This window comes from Mus caroli, chromosome 13 (assembly GCF_900094665.2).
Source record: "Mus caroli chromosome 13, CAROLI_EIJ_v1.1, whole genome shotgun sequence".
In the NCBI taxonomy this organism is placed as follows: Eukaryota; Metazoa; Chordata; class Mammalia; order Rodentia; family Muridae; genus Mus; species Mus caroli.
Genome location: NC_034582.1, coordinates 43622378 through 43632202, shown reverse-complemented (window position 1 = coordinate 43632202; position 9825 = coordinate 43622378).

Sequence of the window (9825 nt, the reverse complement as noted above, 5' to 3'; positions counted from 1 at the left end):
CACTTGTGTTATTTATTTTTTTAATGTTAATCTTAATTCTGTCACTTTCATACATGTGTCATACTTTGCTCTCATTCGTTACCCTTCTCCGTGTCCCTCCCCTGTCCCTGACACCCACTTCCTGCCCAATTGATGTCTTTCTTCCTCTACCATGCTATCCCTTCTGCCTCCATACCATGTGGATTCCACTGTACTTTCTTTTTCCCTCCTCATTTTTTAAGAGTTCATCTTTTCATTTCATGGTCCACTTTCTAGATAGACTGCATATTTCAGTTATTCCTACGTACCCTTTTAATTCATTTATTTATCCATTCAAACATTCATCTATCCATTCATTCATGGAGACATTCACTCATTCATTCATTCACTCACTTATTTCATGTAGAATTACAATCCCATTCACTCATTCACTTCATATAAAATTACAGTCCCTACTGTGTGCCCACACCATGTTTGGCAGTGAAATGTAGTGGTTAAAGCTTTGTGGGGCTTGCTTTTTTAGGAGGAAAGGCATATATTAAACAAAACCACATAAATAAAACATATCATGTTTTATATAATATATTGTATATATTATCTAAGTTATTAAAATATATTAAATACACAATATGCTATATTTAATATATTATATATGCTAATCAGGACAAGTTCTGTGAAGGGCAAATGGGGACTGTCGGACTGTTACTCACGAGTTATCTGGTGGTGGATGGAGAAGCCCAGAGGTTTGTGCTTATCCCACCTCTATGATGGGGGGAAATGAAGCAGTTGGTCTGAGGAGGTTTGGATTAGCAGGGCTCACAGCAATCTCAGGAGCAGAGAACGGTCCTGCCGGATCTAAGCAGAGAAGATTCTCTTCTGTCCAGTGTCCACTTGGACATCGACACCAGCCTGCTCCTCCTGGCATCCAGCTGACCCATGATCTGCACGGGCCAGCCATGCTGATTGAAAGGCCAGTCTGCTTGGGAACAGCTGACACCAGGTCACCTTGAAGTGGCAAAGGTGGGCAGCAGCCACTATGCCCTTACAAAGAGGCTGGGCATCTGACCTCCGTTCTGTCTTAGTTTCTGTCCATTGGCATTCTCTGGGGTCCGTTCTCTCTGTTCACGTCTGAGTTTGCCGCTAGCCTTTGCCTTGGTGTGAACCAGGCTGAATATCCTCAGTCATCAATGTCACCAGGAGATGGATCCTTTACAACCCAGGATGTGACAAATTGGATTGATCCCTGCCCACCACCTGCCAGCTTGCTGCATCTTTCCCTTCAATCTCTTCCTCCCCCTCCCTTCTGCTTCCTGCAGGGCACACACCAGAAGAAAGGAGTGTTCTGCAGGGAGATCTACACCTACACCACATTGCTTAGGTGGCGTGATAGAGTTCTGAGTCCACCATAGCTCTCCATTTCCTGCCACATTCATTTTATATGATGGAATTCTACAGCCTTGTCAGCTCCCTAAACACACTCTACTTGTGATTTTGTGAGAATTTTGTACAAAATCGAACCAGTCTAGGTGTTATCTGGCAGGCTAAAACAAATGATACTGTAAAAAGGGTTATTGCTGAGTAGTCATTTGAGCCCTCTCCCATGCCCAAGAAGAATCCCTCCTCTGGAAGAAAAACAGATCAGCTGTCTTGGGAAAATTGAAAATAAAAGGTACTTTCATCTCACAAGTGGAACTCGGGGCGCTGTTGAACTAAGTGTGTTGTGCATTCGGTATTCACTGGGTGAAACACAAAAGAAGTAACGTGGTTTTTTTGACAAAGGTTTTTTTTTTTTTTTTTTTTTTAAATTATTTCTGTGGCACACCGCTTCTATCAAACCACCTGAGAGGTGATTTGAGAAGGGCACTGCAGAATAAAGACATTGTTCTGACAGCAAACACAAATGAAATAAAATTGGCCCAAGGCTTTGATGCCAGAACCCACAGGGTGAGCCGAGACATAGCAACACGCTAGCTAAGTGCAGGAGAGGAGCGGACCAGCGTAATTTGTAGTCGAGTGTGAAGCGCAGATGAAAGAGGAAAATAGCATTAAAAGCCCACCTCCTCCCCCACAGAGATTAAAATAGACTGCGCAGGTTGCCTTAATTCCTGGGTTCAGAAAACTTGCTTCTACGTGAAACAAGACTACCCGAAGGTCAGCCAGGATCTTTCTCCCACATGCACGTGACATACCCCTCCAAGGCTCTTTTTGTTTGTTTATTTTATTTATTTACTTATTTATTTTGAGCAAGGTTTCACCTTGTAGCTCAGACTAGCCTGGAACTCAGGGTGTAGTCTAGGTTGGCATCAAGTTCGTAGCAATGCCCCTGCCTTACTATCTGAAGTTCTGGGTCTGTATCTAGGAGCCACACTCCCCTTTCCCTCGAAGTTTTGAGAGGGAGGAGTGGAGATGAGGGGCGGGGCCTCCCTGAAGGAATGGCTCACAATCTTTCTGGCTTCAAAAGTAGACCGCATCACTAAGCCGACCTCAACTATACCGCTGCTAGCCACTGAAATTAATGTTAGCTACCAATGTGGCTCTACCCCAAGCACAAGGAAGGCAATGAAAGTGACTTCTTAAGCGTGAAGAGAGAATAGAAGAAACAAAAAGAAGAAAGTGTTAGGTGCCCTCTATGATGAGCTGGTAGGAGAGAATTTTAAGAAGAAACAGAAACACAGTTACTCATGCAGCCTCTGGGATAACCACAAGAAAGCCGGAAGTGGGGACTACAGATTGTTTCTTCAACCTGGGGTCAACATGATCAGACTCCTCATGGGAAAGAACGCGTAGTTGATGGCGGGTATCCCCCCTGTAAACAGCTGGTTGTCTTGCTCTCAGTTAGAAAGCTAAAGGGATGAAACTTCTGCTCTCGGAACCTCTCAATGAACAAAGGCATAAAAGAGAATTCACCGGCTCAAATTAATCATGCACTGCAATCTCATCTTAAATAATTAAAGTCATCATTTAAAAAAAAATCTTAATAAATGATGAAGCCTGGAAGGGAGACCATTTCAGACACGTCTATCATGGCGACTAGCATAGTAAGAATGTGGGATTCAGAGACCAGCGGTGGCTCCTTACCTTCTGCGGTCTGAGACATGATGCTGCACCTCCTTTGAGCTTTGGTACCTTCATGCCTCAAAATGGAATTAGAGCTGGATTTCTGAGTTCGAGGCCAGCCTGGTCTACAAAGTGAGTTCCAGGACAGCCAAGGCTATACATAGAAACCCTGTCTCGAAAAAACAAAAAACAAAACAAAACAAAACAAAAAACAAAAAAATGGAATTAGAATCTGTCCTTCAGGGTCATCGCAAAAAGCTAAGGGAATTGTTTCCATTGGGTAAACACAGGCCTGGTGCATGTTAAATACAAGTAATTTTTTCTATGGATTAAATATTTCACTCTCAAAGAAGATTTAAACAAAGAAAAAATAAAAACCTTAAGCTTTTCAAATATTTTAAACCTATAAATTTTTGTCCAGTTCCCAAAGCAATTTATATTTTAAAAACCCTATAAAAACAATTAAAATTATTATTATTAAAAACCAAAAAATATAAAAATATGAAACAAGATTTTTTTCTGTAATTTTACTGTTCTCAAAATTTTTGGTTGCATGTTTGTAGAAAAATACCACAAAAGCATAAAAATATCAAGGGCATAGATAATATAAGCAGTTTTTTATTTCATATAATATGTTTGTACATAGAATAAAAGCAGGATATTTCCTCAGAACATGTTTCTTCCTGCCTGGTGAGATGCCTCAGTGGTTTACGGCTTTTGCTGCTGAGCCTTGTAACCTCAGCGTGATCCAGGGGCTCCCCATGGTGGGAGGAGGGCAGTGACCCCTTCAAATTGTCCCCTAACTGCCACATGTGCATCTTGCAGGCACGGCCCACAATTTGTGAGCAAGTAAGTAAGTAAGTAAGTAAGTAAGTAAGTAAATGTATGCATGTCCCTTCTAAAAATCAGCCAGGTCCTTAAGCCAGAGCAACTCAATCTGAAAACATGATCAATTTTCCTTTTTCTAACTGTAATCCATATACATTTCCTTAGACTATTCAAAACTTTAGCCTCCAACAGAAAACAAACTCAAAGATATCTTTGTCTCATGATGTAATGTCAGGGTTTTTCCTTTAAATTGTTTAATCTTATTTTTAATACATATATGTGTGTATATATATAATATGTATATATATATAGTATATATAGTATGTGTGTATATATATACATTATATATATATATATATGTAAAATCTCTCTTAACCTACATGTCTTTCATGTATATATTATGGCTTTCAGTTTAGTATTTTTATGGGATTCCTGGGTGTGAGAATGAGTGAGTCTCCTTTCGATGTTTTGCTACCAAGACTCACACCATTTAAAATTGAGATTTACCCATTTAAAATGATTAGTTTCCAAATACCTTCTGTGGAGGGAATTTTATATTAAATTAGTATGACTTTTTTTTTGAGGATATTAAAACAGCACCAGACTGCTTCTCTATAGAATAGGGTAAATTTATATATCTCATCAATAATGAGTATGAAAGTCTGTCTTAATGTTTTTACTACTATCCACAAAGTTCTGTAGGGCTGGCGAGGTGGCTCATTAGGTGAAAATGTTGTCTGTATTGCTGATATCCTGAGCTCTATCCCTGAGCCCTCAATGGAAGGAGAGAACTGACTCCTAAAAGTTGTCCCCTGACTTCCATATGCATAGCATACTGTGGAGCCCGTACACACACACACACACACACGCACACACTACAATAATAATAACTTATATCTTATAAATTATTTTTTATGATTTATTTTTATTTTATGTGTGTTATTGTTTTTCCTACATGGTGTGTGTGTGTGTGTGTGTGTGTGTGCGTGCATGCGTGTGAACATGTGTGTGTCTTGAATACCCTGGAACTGGAGTTACAGACAGTTATGAACTGTCGTGTGGGTGTTGGGAATTGAACCTGGGTCTTCTGAATGAGCAGCCAGTGCTCTTAATCACCGAGCCATCTCTCCTACTCCTAGACAAGAATTTTTACAAAAGGTTTTGGAGCCATGAGAATGGCATTTTGTTTTTTCTGTTTAGTTTTCATTTGCTTATTGTGGGGGCTGAGTGTTTTGAGTTGTTGGATTTCATCTTGAAGTCATCAGGCTGTGGGGATCCGTATTTCTTATATAGTTAAATACACTCTACGTAAAGGATAGACACATGGTTGAATTTGCTGTGGATATTTTTGTCCTTTATGGGTTCTACCTTCAAACAGATAAGGGATCCTTAGTAATAAAATATTCCAAGAAGATTATTTATTTTTCAGTTGAAGGTTTGTTACTCTAAGGGTTTTTCTGCAGCACCCGAAAGTATCTATTTATTGTCTTTTCCCTCAACCCCAGTTAGGAAGGCTGAAGTGATCAAGTGGACACGATGATCACAAACGCAAGCCTGTTTCAATCAGGCTGAAAACAGCTTGCCTCTCGTTTCCCTTACCGAAGGCCAATTGGACTTCAAGGTTTTGAAAGCGTAGAGTTGTGGAAGACAAAATGGAATGCTAATATCAGCAGGTCTCTCACAGATGGGACAAGCAATCCTGTAAGGAGCCATTTGGGACAGTAAGACAGAGTGATAAGAGGTGGCATTTACCCAGGACTAGGCTACTCTCAGGCACTTTGCTCATGAACAAGATACTACTAGTCAAATTTGGCCCGGGGAATCTCTGGAGAGCAATATCGAGAACAACTTGTGAATGAAAGGAGATCTAAAAGAATGTGGCTTGTCCTTGTGCTAACAACAAAACAATGTGAAGAATTTTTTCTCAGCTTATCATCCCAGTTTAGGTATCTCAATTTTTTTTTTGTCAAAAAACATGTCCCCCCACCCCAGAAAAACATAAATACAAAACCAAACTTTACTAAGCAGGCCATTTTCCTGTTTGGGCATATTTCTCTGTGTTTGCCTTGTCTATTTCAATATTCTAGAGAAGGTGGACCGTCAAACCAGAAATTCTTTCCAGTACTCTGCTTAAAAACAACAACCATACCAACAAAACAAAACAAACCAAAAAGCAAGCAAAACAAACAAACGGAAAAACCCAAAACAACAGCCACTGCCACCCATGAAGTCTGCGAGTAAATGCTCTGAACAAAGAGACTTGCTTGTATAGATACCATACGAGGTTGGAAGGCCTGAAAATGCTGCTTAGTGTACTGTCAACTTGACACAAGCTACAGTCATCCTCAAGAGAACCCCAGTTGAGCAAGAACCTCCATCAGATTGGCCTGCCAGTAAGCCCATGGGAATGTTTTCTTGATTAATGGTTGATGCGGGAGGGTCCAGTCACACTGCGGGTGTTGACACCCCTAAGCAGGTGGTCCTGGCTAGGTAGAAGAAAGCAGGCTAACCAAGCATGAAAATCAGGCTACGTTCCTCTATGGCCCCTGCTTTCAGTTCCTGCCTCCAGGTTTCTGTAACTGAGTCTAGAACTCAAACCCGCCTTTAAAGTTGAAGATCTTTAATGATGTGAAGCCCAAAATGTAATTGTTCCTCATTTTGCCTTATCCCTAAATGTTTTCAGTTCCTTCATATCAAATGCGAAGTGTGAGCAGGGTAGGGCGGGACATTCCCATGAAGAATGCCTTTACTTGCCGGAGGTCCCGCTGCCCTTTTTCTTCATTTCCGTCCATTTGGAAGTGGACCTTCGGCTTTCTGGCTATTATTTGTGTTGGGAGTGGGGGTTGGGGTGGCGGAAACAAACGAAAGCCAAGAGTATATTTTAAAAATCTGAAGAGCACGAAGACATCACAGCCCGAGTTGGCCATAAAGATTTACAATTACATTTCCATCACAAAGCCCCTGGCCCTTCATATTTGGCCATGACCATTTCTGTTTTGATTTCTATTTCTTTGGCGGGACAACACCCCAATTAGACAGATGAGCATTCAGTTCTGATGTTGGAGCCCATCCTTGCTGGCCTAGGTTACACAGGGACTTCGATGGCCATTTGGCATTCCCTGGTTCTGAGGACTCTTAGCACACATGAATCTATCCAGGTTAAGGCACTCAATGCAATTTAATCTTAAAAATATCCCAATTACCCTGATGCTGACCTGCAGCTTCCCAGAGTTCTCTAGGTTCTTCTGTGTCCTTTGTACTCCAGGCTAGTTAGGTTGATGGAGAGGGAGTTATCGGGAGTTCACTCTTCCCCTTAAGCCTTGCAAGTGGGTCAGGCTGTCTAGCCATCCTGGAAGCGAAGGGGGTGGTGGTGTTCTTTCAAATATCACCGGAAGTCACCCCGGGGGAAATTATTATTGTAAGGGCTGAGTTTTTACTGCAGATTCTGACTTGCATAGAAAAGGAAGCCTTTTCCTTTGGAACCCATTTATTGCTACCACGGCAGACAGCCTCTCCGTTTCGAGAGTGTGCGCCAGGCTGCCCCGGGCTTCGCTGTGTTTCCAGGAGGGCAGACATACAAAGGAAGAAATAACCGGTTTTTTTTTTGTTGTTGTTGTTGCTTGCAAGAAATAAAAGCCACCATCACTCCCAGGGCTTCTCCTGTATTTCAATCCATTTCAAGGGGTGAAAAAAAAATAGAGAAAGAAAAAAAAAAAAAACTAACAGTGACAAGAGAGACAGCTTTTCTTTTCTTTCGGATAAGAGCTACATTTCATGACTTAAAAAAAAATCCTGTTCATTTAAACAGCACTAAATGCTTCTGGTCTGGATATATAAAATTATTGGATGGCCGGTGCTGACCATTCATCTGAGACCCTGATGTGCCACAGTCGATTTTTGAGAGCTGCTCTGCCACTTAATGTGACAAACACCCAGCCTTGCCGTTTAAGGGGTCTTTGAGAAAGACCGTCCCCACATGAAATGAATTTAACAGCAGCCATTTGTCATTTTGCCCTTCCTTTTCTGGAGAGAGATAGAGAGAAAAAAAATGCTAGTGATTTCTTTTGACTTAAACTGGGCATTCAAAAAGCTGTTTTTATTAATGAATCATATTAAGCCACTGGTGAAAGACTCCCTGACTCTGTTTAAATAACAGGCTATGAGTCCTCTCCCCTCAAGCTCCCCCCACCCCCCATTTGGCTCTGCTGTTATTAATTGAGGAGTTTCTTTGTTTCTTTCCTAATGAAGCTAACAGAACACATCTGTCAGGTGCCCGTATTCTTTGCCTGTGTATAGTATGTAATAGACCAGCTGGAGGCTGTGAAACTACACAATACCCCTGGCCGTTACAGCAACTATTTATTCCTGGGCTTTTCCTCCGAAAGGGATTTGGAAAAAAAAAAAAAAGTCTGAAATTTGGGCCTAATTGCTATTTACCCAGCGATAGACACCTGTTCTAGCTGAGACATTGGCTCGTGAATCCCACACCTGAGACCTTAGGGAGAGGAGAGGGGAAATTTCCAGCAGCTGACAGTGCATTTAGACACAGAGGGCTTTAACTGGTGGGGGTTTGTGTGTTTGTATGTATATGCATATATTTAAAATACTGTATGTTTAGTATGCACACCCATAACCAGAGGGTATATATTAAAAGCCCTGTACTATTATTTCACGGTCAATTGCTTATTTGAAGGCTACACACACACTGGCATGTAACTACAACCCTGATGGCTTTAAACATAATGCGCCCAGGCTGCATCCGGTCTCTGTAACAAACACGTACCCTTCAAAATGTCCACTCTCGGGCCCTTGAGGAAATGTTGCTTAGGGTGGATCAGAGGGGGAAATATAATCAGACGTTACTTTTCTCAGAAAGGTTTGACTTCATTTTATCCATTTCTGTGCCAAGGAGCCGGAGCTTCTCCCGTTGACACGCTGAGCTCGCCGCCTCCGATCTTGATCCCAGAAGCACAGCTCAGTTGCTTTCTTTGTTTTGGAAGTAAAAATTGATATGTATCCTCTTAAAAAAAAAACTTTCATGCCGAGCCCATAAAGGAATAGCTGATGGTCACATTAATGGCATTTATATATTGTGAAAAAGAAATAAGAACAAAAAGACACTGGCAATAAAGACTCTGTAACATCATGTATCACCTAGTGCTAAGTTGAGTCACTTCGAAATTAAAGTTCATCAAAATACTATTTAGTTCACAAAACTACTTCCTTGCATTTATAAAAGAATGGAAGTTATGGGAATCTATGTGTGCATGTGTGTCTGAGTGTGCTCACCCGCATGAGTTATCTATGTATGTATGTCTGTGTGTGTGCTCACCCACATGAGTTATAGGAACATATGTATGTATGTATGTATGTATGTATTTCATGATTTCATTTTTGCTCTCTCTGTGTGTGGGCATGCATGTATGCATGTATATGCGGTGTGTATGTATGTGTGCATGTGTGTGTATACATGTGTATGCATGTGTGTGTAGGGAGTGGAAGGACTGGGGATACATAGCTTTAGTAAAATCACATTGACAACAGAGCAAACACAGCTGCTCACCCTGTTTTATCTGGGCCTCAGCTGAAAGACAATCCAACTGCAGAGGCTCATGTGGGGTGGCAATGGCAGGTCTGAGGTGGCCGGGTGGGAAAGGAGGGAAGGGACATAAGCATCTTCTTTCTCTTGCTATTCATATTTCCCCCTCATTCGGAAGGACTCCTGAGCTTCCTGAGGGACAGCTCATTGGTATAGCTGGGACAATCTATTTACTGTCTTGAGAAATTTAGCTTTTCTGAACAGATCAAATAAGCACCTAATATATTACCAAACCAGAATATTATCTTTCTTTCTTCAAAAGAATATATAAGTTGTAGTCCACACTGGTAGAAGAACTATAAAATAAAATGAAATTTGAAAGAATAAAAGGAAATTTAAGATCCAAATTACAGGTCATACAT